Below are 15,990 nucleotides of genomic sequence, written 5' to 3'. Positions count from 1 at the left end.
CCTAGTGGCGCCCGAGGAAACTGCACCTGCTTATATAGGACGATTACGCAATCGCCAACCACAAGATGGCCGCGCAGGAAGTGACGTAACGGCACTTTGAAATTTTGGCGGGAGATCTCCAATTAGTGCCTAACTTCCTGTGCCTACTTAAGAGACTTCAGTACACTAAGACCTTGCCTTCTGATGGTCGTCTATGCCCTGTGCTAGCACCCAGATAGCGTTCCTCTGCTTGATTCCTGTATTTGACCTCGGCTTGCTTGACTATTCTGATCTCTGGTATCCTGACCTCGGCTTGCTCCTCGTTTATCCTACTCTCCGGTATCCTGACCTCGGCTTGCTCCTCGTTTTTCCTGCTCTCCGGTATCCTGACCTCGGCTCTCTGGACCATCCCTGCAGTCCTACCTGACTACGGAGTCTCCTCTGTACGCTGTGCCGTGACAGAATCAGAAGGCCATCATGAGACCCGCTTCGGTAGGACAAGGGTCCACTGAGGCTCGACTTGACGAGATGGATCATCGTCTGGATCAATTTGCTCAAGCTCTTCAGACCTTGCTTCAGCGTACTGATCCTTCGCAGCAAGCACCTCAACCTGTGGCGGCTCCTACTCCACCACCGTTACCAGTGGCCACGGTTCCTGCTCACCTGCCTCCACCCCAACGCTACAATGGGGATCCAGCAACCTGTCGAGGTTTTTTGAACCAGTGTGAGATACACTTTGAACTGTCTCCTTATGCCTTCCCCACTGAACGTGCCAAGGTGGGATACGTCATTTCACTCCTTACGGATAAAGCCTTGGCATGGGCTTCACCGCTTTGGGAGAGGAACGTCTCTACAGTGCGCTCCTATGCTGAATTTGTTTCCAGTCTACGTGCCGCATTTGATACTCCGGGTAGAAGGGCCACTGCTTCTAATTCGCTCTTTACCATCCGTCAGGGTTCCCGTCCGCTTCTGGAATACGCTATAGAGTTCCGGACCCTGATGGGAGAGGTGAACTGGACTAATGAGGCATTAGTGGCTGCCTTTCTGAATGGACTTTCTGAGACCCTCAAAGACGAGACTGCTGCCAGAGATTTGCCCACAGAACTAGACTCCGTGATTTCGTATATTTCCCAAATTGATCTGCGTCTCCGCCAAAGGCAAGCACAACGGGAGAGTTTGAAGTCACGTGACAAGGGTGAGAGATCTACTACACGCTTCTTACCACAGTTTTCTTCTGCCGATCCCTCGAACGAACCATCTGAGGAACCCATGCAGCTGGGAGCCACTCGACTCTCTGATCGAGAGAGGAACAGACGGAGACGGGAGGGATTATGCTTTTACTGTGGACTCTCGGGTCACTTTATCGGACACTGTCCTAGCAGGCCGGGAAACGCCCGCACCTAGGTAGGCGAGGGGAACCTACCATAGGTGTGGTGAACTATTCCCCTAACCTGTTCACCACCCGAATGACTGTTCCGGTTCGTCTAGTCTGGGACTCTGGATTCGTTAACACTGAGGCTTTCCTGGATTCCGGCGCTGCCGGCAACTTTATTGATTCTGTGTTTTGTGAGCAGCAACGCATTCCCACCCTATCCCTGCCCGTACCGTTAGCTATTGAAGCTATTGATGGTAGACCGCTTCGTCCTGATCAGATTTCTCGTTCTACAGCTCCACTCAACCTTGCCGTCGGGATTGTACACAAGGAACGTTTACAACTACTCGTCATCCGCTCGCCCTCCATTCCCATTATATTGGGATTTCCGTGGCTACAGGTACATAATCCTGTTATTGATTGGACTACGACTCAGATCACGTCCTGGAGTGCGCCCTGTAAGGCACATTGCCTCACTCCTCTAAAGCTTGCCACGATTACAGCCTCTTCGAGGGAGGCCTCTTCCCTGCCGAAACAGTACCAGGACTTCGCGGATGTATTTGATAAGAAAGAGGCTGAGAAACTACCACCACACAGACCGTACGATTGCCCGATTGACTTGCTTCCTGGGACCATGCCACCCCGGGGGCGGGTTTACCCACTCTCCATTCCGGAGACCCAAGCTATGGAATCGTACATAGAGGAGAATCTTCGCCGAGGATTTATCCGCCGGTCTGTATCACCCGCTGGCGCAGGGTTCTTCTTCGTGAAGAAGAAGAATGGGGAACTTCGTCCATGCATCGATTATCGGGGCCTGAACAAGATTACCAGGCGTAACACTTACCCTATTCCACTGATTTCCGAACTTTTCGACAGGCTACGTGGGGCTACTATCTACACCAAGCTGGATCTCCGGGGAGCGTACAATCTTGTCCGAATCCGTGCTGACGATGAATGGAAGACCGCCTTCAATACTCGTTCAGGACACTATGAATATACCGTTATGCCATTTGGGCTATGCAACGCCCCGGCGGTCTTCCAGGAGTTCATTAATGACTGCCTTCGAGACTTCCTTCAACAGTTTGTGGTGGTGTACCTCGATGACATTCTGATATACTCCTCCGATTTGCAGTCACACCGCACCCATGTTAAGCGCGTTTTGTCCCGACTACGGCTCCATGGACTATACGCTAAACTCGAGAAGTGTGAATTTGAGATCCAGAGGGTGATATTTCTTGGATACGTTATTACGCCCTCAGGCTTTGAGATGGACCCATCCAAGGTGCAGGCCATCAGAGACTGGCCTCAACCACTGGGCCTCAAACCCCTACAGCGTTTTTTGGGGTTTGCTAATTATTATAGACGTTTCATCCGTGACTACTCCAAGGTCGCTGCTCCCCTGACGGCCCTTACTAAGAAAGGGGCCAATACCCTGGAGTGGTCTCCCGAAGCCATTTCCGCTTTTTCCCGACTCAAGACCAAGTTTACCACCGCTCCTGTGTTACGTCATCCTGATCCTCGGTTACCGTTTGTTTTGGAGGTCGATGCATCTGAGTCTGGAGTCGGGGCTGTGCTTTCACAGAGGGCTTCCTATAGTGGTCCTCTCCATCCTTGCGGGTACTTCTCCAGGAGATTCTCCCCGGCGGAGAGGAACTATGATGTGGGAAACAAGGAACTTCTGGCTGTCATCCTCGCGCTGGAGGAGTGGCGTCATCTTCTGGAGGGTGTTCCTATTCCCACGCTAATTCTGACAGATCATAAGAATCTTCAGTATATAGAGACTGCCAAGTGCCTGAATCCCCGGCAGGCCAGATGGGCCTTGTTTCTTTCCCGCTTCTCGTTTGTCCTGACCTATCGTCCAGGCTCCAAGAACGTCAAGGCGGACGCTCTCTCCCGTATGCATGTGTCCCCCGAGGAGGAGGGTCGTGCGCCCGAACCCATCATACCTGCTACCAAGGTCCTGGCTGCTCTACATACTTGTTGCCGAACTCCCTTGCTTGACCGGATCGCTGTTTTTCAAGCCCGAGCTCCAGCCTCCTTGCCAGCTGGGAGACTGTTTGTTCCCGCGCACCTCCGTACCCGCGTGCTTCGCCTGTCCCATGGGTCCAGAACCGCCGGCCACCCTGGGCTAGCACGTACCAAGGACCTTGTTTCGAGGACATTTTGGTGGCCAGAATGGACTAAGGATACTGCCCTGTTTGTCCGCTCCTGTCTCAAGTGCGCCGCCAATAAGTCCTCCAGGAGACACCCTGCCGGGTTGCTTCACCCATTGCCCCGTCCTTCAAGGCCTTGGACTCACCTTGCCATGGACTTTATAGTGGACTTGCCCAACTCTAAGGGGCATACCGTGATTCTGATGATCATTGATCGTTTTTCAAAGATGGCGCACATGATACCTTTGAGGAAACTTCCCACGGCATCAGTATTGGCGGACATATTCTTGCGGGAGATAGTCCGTCTTCATGGAGTACCCACCGAGATCGTCTCCGACCGCGGTACCCAATTTATTGCACGTTTTTGGCGCGAGTTCACGAGGGCATTGGGTGTTACACTAGCGTTTTCTTCGGCCTATCACCCACAGTCTAACGGCGCTGCAGAGAGGGCTAACCAGCACCTTGAACAATATCTGCGCATTTTCATCAACCAACATCAGGATGATTGGGTTGACCTGCTTCCTTTGGCGGAGTTTGCTCGGAACAATGCGGTACAAGAGTCTACGGGAGAGTCCGCCTTCTATTGTGTCTACGGTCTTCATCCGCAACCCTTCCCTGGAGCCTTTCCGAATTCTACTGATCCTGCTTTGGAGGAACGGCTGACTAATATACAGTCCACCTGGGCTTCGGTGCAGAGAACTCTGGAACTGGCTGGTAGACGACAGGAACTCCAAGCCAACAAGAGACGTTCCGGTACTCCTGCGTATTCTCCGGGGGACCGCGTTTGGTTGTCTACGAGATACCTACGGCTCCGCGTGCCCAGCATGAAGCTGGCACCGCGTTTCATCGGTCCCTTTTCGATCGTCCGTCGGGTGAATCCTGTTGCCTACGAACTTTCTCTGCCTAGGACACTCCGTATCCCTCGAGTCTTTCATGTCTCCCTATTGAAGCCACTGGTCTGCAACCGTTTTTCTACTAGACCCCCTGTCGCGGGGACTTCAGGGCATATTCCTCAAGCCATCCTGGACTGTCGCAGACAACAAGGGAGTCTTCAGTATCTTGTTCATTGGAGAGGACATGGCCCAGAGGATCGTTCCTGGGTTCCTGAAGCTCGCTTCCACGCCCCTCATCTCGTGCGTGCATTCCATGCTAAGAGGCAGCGTGGTTCGGGCAGGGGTCGTCCTGAGGTCGCCCCTTTAAGGAGGGGTACTGTCACGCTACCGACAGGGAGATCCGCTGGGTCCCCCGGCCGGCAACAGCAACCACCGCGAGGCAGGGGGAGACCCTCCGCTTCGGTCCGGCAGCCGCAGCTGCCGCGAAGAAGAGGGAGACCCCCCGCTTCTGAACGGCAGCGGCAGCCGCCGCGAGGTAGGGGAAGACCCCCTGCTCCCGCACGGCAACCTCGGTCCCCGCGCAGAAGGGGGAGACCCCCCACTTCTGCACAGAAGACGCGGTCGCCGCGGAGAAGGGGGAGACCCCCCGCTTCTGCAGGGCAGGCGCAGCCGCCGCGGAGAAGGGGGAGACCCCCCGCTTCTGCAGGGCAGGCGCAGCCGCCGCGGAGAAGGGGGAGACCCCCCGCTTCTGCACAGCGGAGACAGCCGCTGCAGATGGAAGGGGAACTTACCTCTTCCACGTCGCGTTCCCAGCAGCTTCACAGGTCCAGCTCTGGTATCCGGACGCGTTCTTCTTCACGCCACCTAGTGGCGCCCGAGGAAACTGCACCTGCTTATATAGGACGATTACGCAATCGCCAACCACAAGATGGCCGCGCAGGAAGTGACGTAACGGCACTTTGAAATTTTGGCGGGAGATCTCCAATTAGTGCCTAACTTCCTGTGCCTACTTAAGAGACTTCAGTACACTAAGACCTTGCCTTCTGATGGTCGTCTATGCCCTGTGCTAGCACCCAGATAGCGTTCCTCTGCTTGATTCCTGTATTTGACCTCGGCTTGCTTGACTATTCTGATCTCTGGTATCCTGACCTCGGCTTGCTCCTCGTTTATCCTACTCTCCGGTATCCTGACCTCGGCTTGCTCCTCGTTTTTCCTGCTCTCCGGTATCCTGACCTCGGCTCTCTGGACCATCCCTGCAGTCCTACCTGACTACGGAGTCTCCTCTGTACGCTGTGCCGTGACAAAAGGTTCCTTTTTTAAAGTGGATCTGTAACTTTCCCAACTTCTTCATTTTATATATATATATGTGTTAGAGGCCACCTTCAGTGTATAAGCTGAGAGCAGCCATCACATCACAACTTACGTTTCTCAGGATCTGCATACTTCCGCGTCCCATTTTGTAGGGTTTCCTCCACATTGGTGAACCCAATAAAAAATAAAGAACTATGACGGTTAACTTTATGTTAATAACAAACATCTGAAATAGAAAACTGTCTTTATCTGTCATTCATTTCCACCAGTAACACGATTCTATTCCACATTTCTCATCTACAGTGTCAGATACTCTGAGCGCCACTGACATAACCACCACCTCAGTACGGCTGGTTTGGAAGTCACTAAACATAACACAGAAATCCTACACCATAAAGGTTAATGGTGTTCAATTCACAAATCAAACATTATCATCCGAGGAATTGCTAATTGGGAATTTGACTCCTGGAAACTTGTACGTAATTCAGTTATCAGCTTCCACAGGAAACACATATCTGCATGGTTATGGAGGACAAATATCATTGTATACAAGTAAGTGCTTATTGCTTTGTGCTTATGTATCAACATTGTACACAATTTGTCTTAGGTACATTTTATTTCATTCCAAATAATGATTTATTTCTCACACCATGAGAAACACACAATTGGACAAATAAGATGAAGCAATCTGAAGATTTCATTGTGTCTTTGTATACAGGACCTGATATCACTAGGGATGTCCAACTTGGAAACGTATCTACTACATCTGTGGGTCTGATATGGAATCCCCCAGTTGGCAACTATACTTACTACAAGATTGAAGTCATAGGAGATTTTTCTCAGATTCTGAACACAACCTTTGATTTCTTGCCTATTCAAGAACTCAGACCACTCACACCGGGCACCCAATATAGCTTCCAAATCTCTGCAGTTGCAGGAGAAAATATACCTGGTGATATATATGAGATATCTGCATTCACAGGTTTGTATTGATAATGTATGTGAAGAATATCTATATGTGTATTTTTGGTAGAAACTTTCTTATAATCTTTTTTGTTTTCAGAGCCTGATGTTGTCCAGAATCTAACTGTAAGTTCGATCACTACTACTGAAGCATTTTTGACATGGATCAAACCCCGTGGCGGCATATCATTTTATGAAATAGATTTTTGGGAGGATACAACTTCTACAAATCACCAAACTTCTTATGCAGAATCACTGAACATCTCTGGCCTTACTCCAGGAACCCAATACACCTTTTCTGTGTATGCTGTAGTGGGAGACAATAAGACACAAGGAAAGGCAGCTAATGTGTCAGGAATAACAAGTAAGTGTAAGCCTTGATAATAAAGCTACTGATATGTGTTAACATGCTGTTCTATTATATGTATGTTGTGGAGATATGCTCATTAGTTTCTAATTGTGATCCAACCAGAACCTGATCTTGTCAGAGCTATCCAGAAAGGAAATGTATCCTTGACTTCTGTGGATCTGAGATGGCTCCCTCCAGTTGGTAACTACATCTACTTCAAGATTAACATCATGGGTGAACAAGCTAAGAACCTGACGACAACGGTACCATCCTTGTCCATCCAAGATCTCACACCTGGAACGTTTTATACATTCACAATATTTGCAGTAGCAGAAGGAGACATAGAAGGGGATTCACAGGAGATTTCCACATATACAAGTTAGTTTAAGTGATATTTACTTGATAAGATTTTTGATCTTATTGTCACATAATGCCTGGATCACAAGTGTTTATATCACTACCATCTTTGTTTCTTTTCTAGTACCAGATATCGTAAACAATCTAGATATTAGATGGATAACTACCACCAATGCTGATGTGGCTTGGGATCCGCCACAAGGTGGTAGTGATCTTTATACTGTGCAGGTCACTGGGGCATCTGCACAAAATCTCACATCTCAAGTGGAGTCCATATCCATTGTGGATCTCATCCCTGGATCATTGTACACAATCTATGTGTCTACTGTGGTTGGGATAAATGTTCTGGGCGATCCTGCTAAGCTGTCACTATATACTTGTGAGTATAACATTAACCCCTTAAGGACCAGGCTGTGTTTTACCTTTTGTAACATTGGGGCCGAGGCTGTTTTAACACTTTTGCGGCGCTCGTGTTTAGATGTCATTTTCCCCTCACTCATTTAGTGAACCCACACAAATTATATATTGTTTTTTTCAGGACAAGAAGGGCTTTCTTCAGATACCATAGTTTTGATCATATTATCTAATTTCCCATAAAAACAATAATAAAATATGATGAAAAATGTAAAAAAAAAACCCCACACTTTCTAAGCTTGTTTTAGACTCATGACGTGTCAGGCACGTCATAGGTCGTTAAGTGACCGTTTTGCATTACGTGCCTGACACGGCAATGGGCGTTAAGAGGTTAATAATTTTGAATTACAATTAATACTTAATGTAAGCTGTATAGAAGATATCTAAGTTTCTACTTTTTATATTTAGTTATAATCGTTAGAAAATTGCTGCTAATGTTTTTCTTCACGGAGGGAAATATAATGATCTTCATGCTCCCATCTGCCTACTGAATTCTCACCTTTACTTGGAACTCATCATCTTCTCCTCAGCCTGCAGATTGCATTTTTGTGAAATACTCTGCAAGGAGAACAAATCCTTTTCCTTTTAGTTTGACATCATATTAGACTGTTTTGATAGTAAGCGTTCCTAAAGCACAGATGTGTCTGAGTCCTGTGACTGAACAATGCTGCTAGTACAGAATGGATTGGGATTGTGGAAACGCACCCCTCAATATCTGTACATGCAGCATGGTGTGCTCGTGTGCAGAACACCTGCCTATGCTGTCTGACAAAAGTAATAAATCAGCTGTGGAATGAACAAATCTGCATCCTTTCTAATTGAAACACCTCTCATTTAGCTGTAAAACGGAGATCAGAGAAGAAAGGTGTAAAAAGTCTGTGTATTTTTCCTCTTTGGTAGCTTGGCTATGTGCATGCACTATGCATAAATCATTTTAACGCAATCAGAAAACATGCACGACAAACGTAAATTTATATTTGAGTTTATCTTGAAATAAATGACGTAAGCCTAATGTTTTAACATTCAAGTGTTAAAGATTAAAAAAGAATGTTGTTTATCTTTTTAAATCTTTTTCTCAGCTCCTGGAAATGTGATAATTCTCGATATCTTCAAAGTTAACATGAGTTCATTGTATGTAAGTTGGTTACAACCAGAGGGCAACAGAAGTGCTTACCTCGTAGAGGTTTTGGGAGAGCCTCCACAGACGTTCACAGTGACCTCAGAATGGGTGACTATTACTAACCTGACCAGTGATATCCAGTATACCGTGAGAATCTCTGCACTGGCTGGAGAGGAAGATCTGCTACGGCAGGGCAACAGCAGTGATATCTCCGTCCTATGTTAGTATTTCGCTACTAACTCGCTACATAGTTTGTTGACCTGCATGCTGTTGGTTCAATTGTCTCTCCTTGTTCTTGAATTACAATAACGCTTAAAATAAGTTGTGTTTACTAAAGTGAAAAAAATAACAAAAGTAAACATTTTGAATAGAACTAAGATGTAGCTTGTAAGAGCATCAGTTAAATCATTACTGTAAGGTAAATTAGTGAAATAACCTTTCACGAGAGGTGGTAAATGATAATAATGCAAAAGAATTGAAAGGTTCCTTTTTTAAAGTGGATCTGTAACTTTCCCAACTTCTTCATTTTATATATATATATGTGTTAGAGGCCACCTTCAGTGTATAAGCTGAGAGCAGCCATCACATCACAACTTACTTTTCTCAGGATCTGCATACTTCCGCGTCCCATTTTGTAGGGTTTCCTCCACATTGGTGAACCCAATAAAAAATAAAGAACTATGACGGTTAACTTTATGTTAATAACAAACATCTGAAATAGAAAACTGTCTTTATCTGTCATTCATTTCCACCAGTAACACGATTCTATTCCACATTTCTCATCTACAGTGTCAGATACTCTGAGCGCCACTGACATAACCACCACCTCAGTACGGCTGGTTTGGAAGTCACTAAACATAACACAGAAATCCTACACCATAAAGGTTAACGGCGTTCAATTCACAAATCAAACATTATCATCCGAGGAATTGCTAATTGGGAATTTGACTCCTGGAAACTTGTACGTAATTCAGTTATCAGCTTCCACAGGAAACACATATCTGCATGGTTATGGAGGACAAATATCATTGTATACAAGTAAGTGCTTATTGCTTTGTGCTTATGTATCAACATTGTACACAATTTGTCTTAGGTACATTTTATTTCATTCCAAATAATGATTTATTTCTCACACCATGAGAAACACACAATTGGACAAATAAGATGAAGCAATCTGAAGATTTCATTGTGTCTTTGTATACAGGACCTGATATCACTAGGGATGTCCAACTTGGAAACGTATCTACTACATCTGTGGGTCTGATATGGAATCCCCCAGTTGGCAACTATACTTACTACAAGATTGAAGTCATAGGAGATTTTTCTCAGATTCTGAACACAACCTTTGATTTCTTGCCTATTCAAGAACTCAGACCACTCACACCGGGCACCCAATATAGCTTCCAAATCTCTGCAGTTGCAGGAGAAAATATACCTGGTGATATATATGAGATATCTGCATTCACAGGTTTGTATTGATAATGTATGTGAAGAATATCTATATGTGTATTTTTGGTAGAAACTTTCTTATAATCTTTTTTGTTTTCAGAGCCTGATGTTGTCCAGAATCTAACTGTAAGTTCGATCACTACTACTGAAGCATTTTTGACATGGATCAAACCCCGTGGCGGCATATCATTTTATGAAATAGATTTTTGGGAGGATACAACTTCTACAAATCACCAAACTTCTTATGCAGAATCACTGAACATCTCTGGCCTTACTCCAGGAACCCAATACACCTTTTCTGTGTATGCTGTAGTGGGAGACAATAAGACACAAGGAAAGGCAGCTAATGTGTCAGGAATAACAAGTAAGTGTAAGCCTTGATAATAAAGCTACTGATATGTGTTAACATGCTGTTCTATTATATGTATGTTGTGGAGATATGCTCATTAGTTTCTAATTGTGATCCAACCAGAACCTGATCTTGTCAGAGCTATCCAGAAAGGAAATGTATCCTTGACTTCTGTGGATCTGAGATGGCTCCCTCCAGTGGGTAACTACATCTACTTCAAGATTAACATCATGGGTGAACAAGCTAAGAACCTGACGACAACGGTACCATCCTTGTCCATCCAAGATCTCACACCTGGAACGTTTTATACATTCACAATATTTGCAGTAGCAGAAGGAGACATAGAAGGGGATTCACAGGAGATTTCCACATATACAAGTTAGTTTAAGTGATATTTACTTGATAAGATTTTTGATCTTATTGTCACATAATGCCTGGATCACAAGTGTTTATATCACTACCATCTTTGTTTCTTTTCTAGTACCAGATATCGTAAACAATCTAGATATTAGATGGATAACTACCACCAATGCTGATGTGGCTTGGGATCCGCCACAAGGTGGTAGTGATCTTTATACTGTGCAGGTCACTGGGGCATCTGCACAAAATCTCACATCTCAAGTGGAGTCCATATCCATTGTGGATCTCATCCCTGGATCATTGTACACAATCTATGTGTCTACTGTGGTTGGGATAAATGTTCTGGGCGATCCTGCTAAGCTGTCACTATATACTTGTGAGTATAACATTAACCCCTTAAGGACCAGGCTGTGTTTTACCTTTTGTACCATTGGGGCCGAGGCTGTTTTAACACTTTTGCGGCGCTCGTGTTTAGATGTCATTTTCCCCTCACTCATTTAGTGAACCCACACAAATTATATATTGTTTTTTTCAGGACAAGAAGGGCTTTCTTCAGATACCATAGTTTTGATCATATTATCTAATTTCCCATAAAAACAATAATAAAATATGATGAAAAATGTAAAAAAAACCCCCCACACTTTCTAAGCTTGTTTTAGACTCATGACGTGTCAGGCACGTCATAGGTCGTTAAGTGACCGTTTTGCATTACGTGCCTGACACGGCAATGGGCGTTAAGAGGTTAATAATTTTGAATTACAATTAATACTTAATGTAAGCTGTATAGAAGATATCTAAGTTTCTACTTTTTATATTTAGTTATAATCGTTAGAAAATTGCTGCTAATGTTTTTCTTCACGGAGGGAAATATAATGATCTTCATGCTCCCATCTGCCTACTGAATTCTCACCTTTACTTGGAACTCATCATCTTCTCCTCAGCCTGCAGATTGCATTTTTGTGAAATACTCTGCAAGGAGAACAAATCCTTTTCCTTTTAGTTTGACATCATATTAGACTGTTTTGATAGTAAGCGTTCCTAAAGCACAGATGTGTCTGAGTCCTGTGACTGAACAATGCTGCTAGTACAGAATGGATTGGGATTGTGGAAACGCACCCCTCAATATCTGTACATGCAGCATGGTGTGCTCGTGTGCAGAACACCTGCCTATGCTGTCTGACAAAAGTAATAAATCAGCTGTGGAATGAACAAATCTGCATCCTTTCTAATTGAAACACCTCTCATTTAGCTGTAAAACGGAGATCAGAGAAGAAAGGTGTAAAAAGTCTGTGTATTTTTCCTCTTTGGTAGCTTGGCTATGTGCATGCACTATGCATAAATCATTTTAACGCAATCAGAAAACATGCACGACAAACGTAAATTTATATTTGAGTTTATCTTGAAATAAATGACGTAAGCCTAATGTTTTAACATTCAAGTGTTAAAGATTAAAAAAGAATGTTGTTTATCTTTTTAAATCTTTTTCTCAGCTCCTGGAAATGTGATAATTCTCGATATCTTCAAAGTTAACATGAGTTCATTGTATGTAAGTTGGTTACAACCAGAGGGCAACAGAAGTGCTTACCTCGTAGAGGTTTTGGGAGAGCCTCCACAGACGTTCACAGTGACCTCAGAATGGGTGACTATTACTAACCTGACCAGTGATATCCAGTATACCGTGAGAATCTCTGCACTGGCTGGAGAGGAAGATCTGCTACGGCAGGGCAACAGCAGTGATATCTCCGTCCTATGTTAGTATTTCGCTACTAACTCGCTACATAGTTTGTTGACCTGCATGCTGTTGGTTCAATTGTCTCTCCTTGTTCTTGAATTACAATAACGCTTCAAATAAGTTGTGTTTACTAAAGTGAAAAAAATAACAAAAGTAAACATTTTGAATAGAACTAAGATGTAGCTTGTAAGAGCATCAGTTAAATCATTACTGTAAGGTAAATTAGTGAAATAACCTTTCACGAGAGGTGGTAAATGATAATAATGCAAAAGAATTGAAAGGTTCCTTTTTTAAAGTGGATCTGTAACTTTCCCAACTTCTTCATTTTATATATATATATGTGTTAGAGGCCACCTTCAGTGTATAAGCTGAGAGCAGCCATCACATCACAACTTACTTTTCTCAGGATCTGCATACTTCCGCGTCCCATTTTGTAGGGTTTCCTCCACATTGGTGAACCCAATAAAAAATAAAGAACTATGACGGTTAACTTTATGTTAATAACAAACATCTGAAATAGAAAACTGTCTTTATCTGTCATTCATTTCCACCAGTAACACGATTCTATTCCACATTTCTCATCTACAGTGTCAGATACTCTGAGCGCCACTGACATAACCACCACCTCAGTACGGCTGGTTTGGAAGTCACTAAACATAACACAGAAATCCTACACCATAAAGGTTAACGGCGTTCAATTCACAAATCAAACATTATCATCCGAGGAATTGCTAATTGGGAATTTGACTCCTGGAAACTTGTACGTAATTCAGTTATCAGCTTCCACAGGAAACACATATCTGCATGGTTATGGAGGACAAATATCATTGTATACAAGTAAGTGCTTATTGCTTTGTGCTTATGTATCAACATTGTACACAATTTGTCTTAGGTACATTTTATTTCATTCCAAATAATGATTTATTTCTCACACCATGAGAAACACACAATTGGACAAATAAGATGAAGCAATCTGAAGATTTCATTGTGTCTTTGTATACAGGACCTGATATCACTAGGGATGTCCAACTTGGAAACGTATCTACTACATCTGTGGGTCTGATATGGAATCCCCCAGTTGGCAACTATACTTACTACAAGATTGAAGTCATAGGAGATTTTTCTCAGATTCTGAACACAACCTTTGATTTCTTGCCTATTCAAGAACTCAGACCACTCACACCGGGCACCCAATATAGCTTCCAAATCTCTGCAGTTGCAGGAGAAAATATACCTGGTGATATATATGAGATATCTGCATTCACAGGTTTGTATTGATAATGTATGTGAAGAATATCTATATGTGTATTTTTGGTAGAAACTTTCTTATAATCTTTTTTGTTTTCAGAGCCTGATGTTGTCCAGAATCTAACTGTAAGTTCGATCACTACTACTGAAGCATTTTTGACATGGATCAAACCCCGTGGCGGCATATCATTTTATGAAATAGATTTTTGGGAGGATACAACTTCTACAAATCACCAAACTTCTTATGCAGAATCACTGAACATCTCTGGCCTTACTCCAGGAACCCAATACACCTTTTCTGTGTATGCTGTAGTGGGAGACAATAAGACACAAGGAAAGGCAGCTAATGTGTCAGGAATAACAAGTAAGTGTAAGCCTTGATAATAAAGCTACTGATATGTGTTAACATGCTGTTCTATTATATGTATGTTGTGGAGATATGCTCATTAGTTTCTAATTGTGATCCAACCAGAACCTGATCTTGTCAGAGCTATCCAGAAAGGAAATGTATCCTTGACTTCTGTGGATCTGAGATGGCTCCCTCCAGTTGGTAACTACATCTACTTCAAGATTAACATCATGGGTGAACAAGCTAAGAACCTGACGACAACGGTACCATCCTTGTCCATCCAAGATCTCACACCTGGAACGTTTTATACATTCACAATATTTGCAGTAGCAGAAGGAGACATAGAAGGGGATTCACAGGAGATTTCCACATATACAAGTTAGTTTAAGTGATATTTACTTGATAAGATTTTTGATCTTATTGTCACATAATGCCTGGATCACAAGTGTTTATATCACTACCATCTTTGTTTCTTTTCTAGTACCAGATATCGTAAACAATCTAGATATTAGATGGATAACTACCACCAATGCTGATGTGGCTTGGGATCCGCCACAAGGTGGTAGTGATCTTTATACTGTGCAGGTCACTGGGGCATCTGCACAAAATCTCACATCTCAAGTGGAGTCCATATCCATTGTGGATCTCATCCCTGGATCATTGTACACAATCTATGTGTCTACTGTGGTTGGGATAAATGTTCTGGGCGATCCTGCTAAGCTGTCACTATATACTTGTGAGTATAACATTAACCCCTTAAGGACCAGGCTGTGTTTTACCTTTTGTACCATTGGGGCCGAGGCTGTTTTAACACTTTTGCGGCGCTCGTGTTTAGATGTCATTTTCCCCTCACTCATTTAGTGAACCCACACAAATTATATATTGTTTTTTTCAGGACAAGAAGGGCTTTCTTCAGATACCATAGTTTTGATCATATTATCTAATTTCCCATAAAAACAATAATAAAATATGATGAAAAATGTAAAAAAAACCCCACACTTTCTAAGCTTGTTTTAGACTCATGACGTGTCAGGCACGTCATAGGTCGTTAAGTGACCGTTTTGCATGACGTGCCTGACACGGCAATGGGCGTTAAGAGGTTAATAATTTTGAATTACAATTAATACTTAATGTAAGCTGTATAGAAGATATCTAAGTTTCTACTTTTTATATTTAGTTATAATCGTTAGAAAATTGCTGCTAATGTTTTTCTTCACGGAGGGAAATATAATGATCTTCATGCTCCCATCTGCCTACTGAATTCTCACCTTTACTTGGAACTCATCATCTTCTCCTCAGCCTGCAGATTGCATTTTTGTGAAATACTCTGCAAGGAGAACAAATCCTTTTCCTTTTAGTTTGACATCATATTAGACTGTTTTGATAATAAGCGTTCCTAAAGCACAGATGTGTCTGAGTCCTGTGACTGAACAATGCTGCTAGTACAGAATGGATTGGGATTGTGGAAACGCACCCCTCAATATCTGTACATGCAGCATGGTATGCTCGTGTGCAGAACACCTGCCTATGCTGTCCGACAAAAGTAATAAATCAGCTGTGGAATGAACAAATCTGCATCCTTTCTAATTGAAACACCTCTCATTTAGCTGTAAAACGGAGATCAGAGAAGAAAGGTGTAAAAAGTCTGTGTA

The sequence above is a fragment of the Sceloporus occidentalis genome, unplaced genomic scaffold (assembly GCF_023333645.1).
Source record: "Sceloporus occidentalis isolate IW3139 unplaced genomic scaffold, rSceOcc1.0.p SCAF_19, whole genome shotgun sequence".
NCBI lineage: Eukaryota > Metazoa > Chordata > Lepidosauria > Squamata > Phrynosomatidae > Sceloporus > Sceloporus occidentalis.
Note: the sequence above shows the minus strand (reverse complement) of the source record.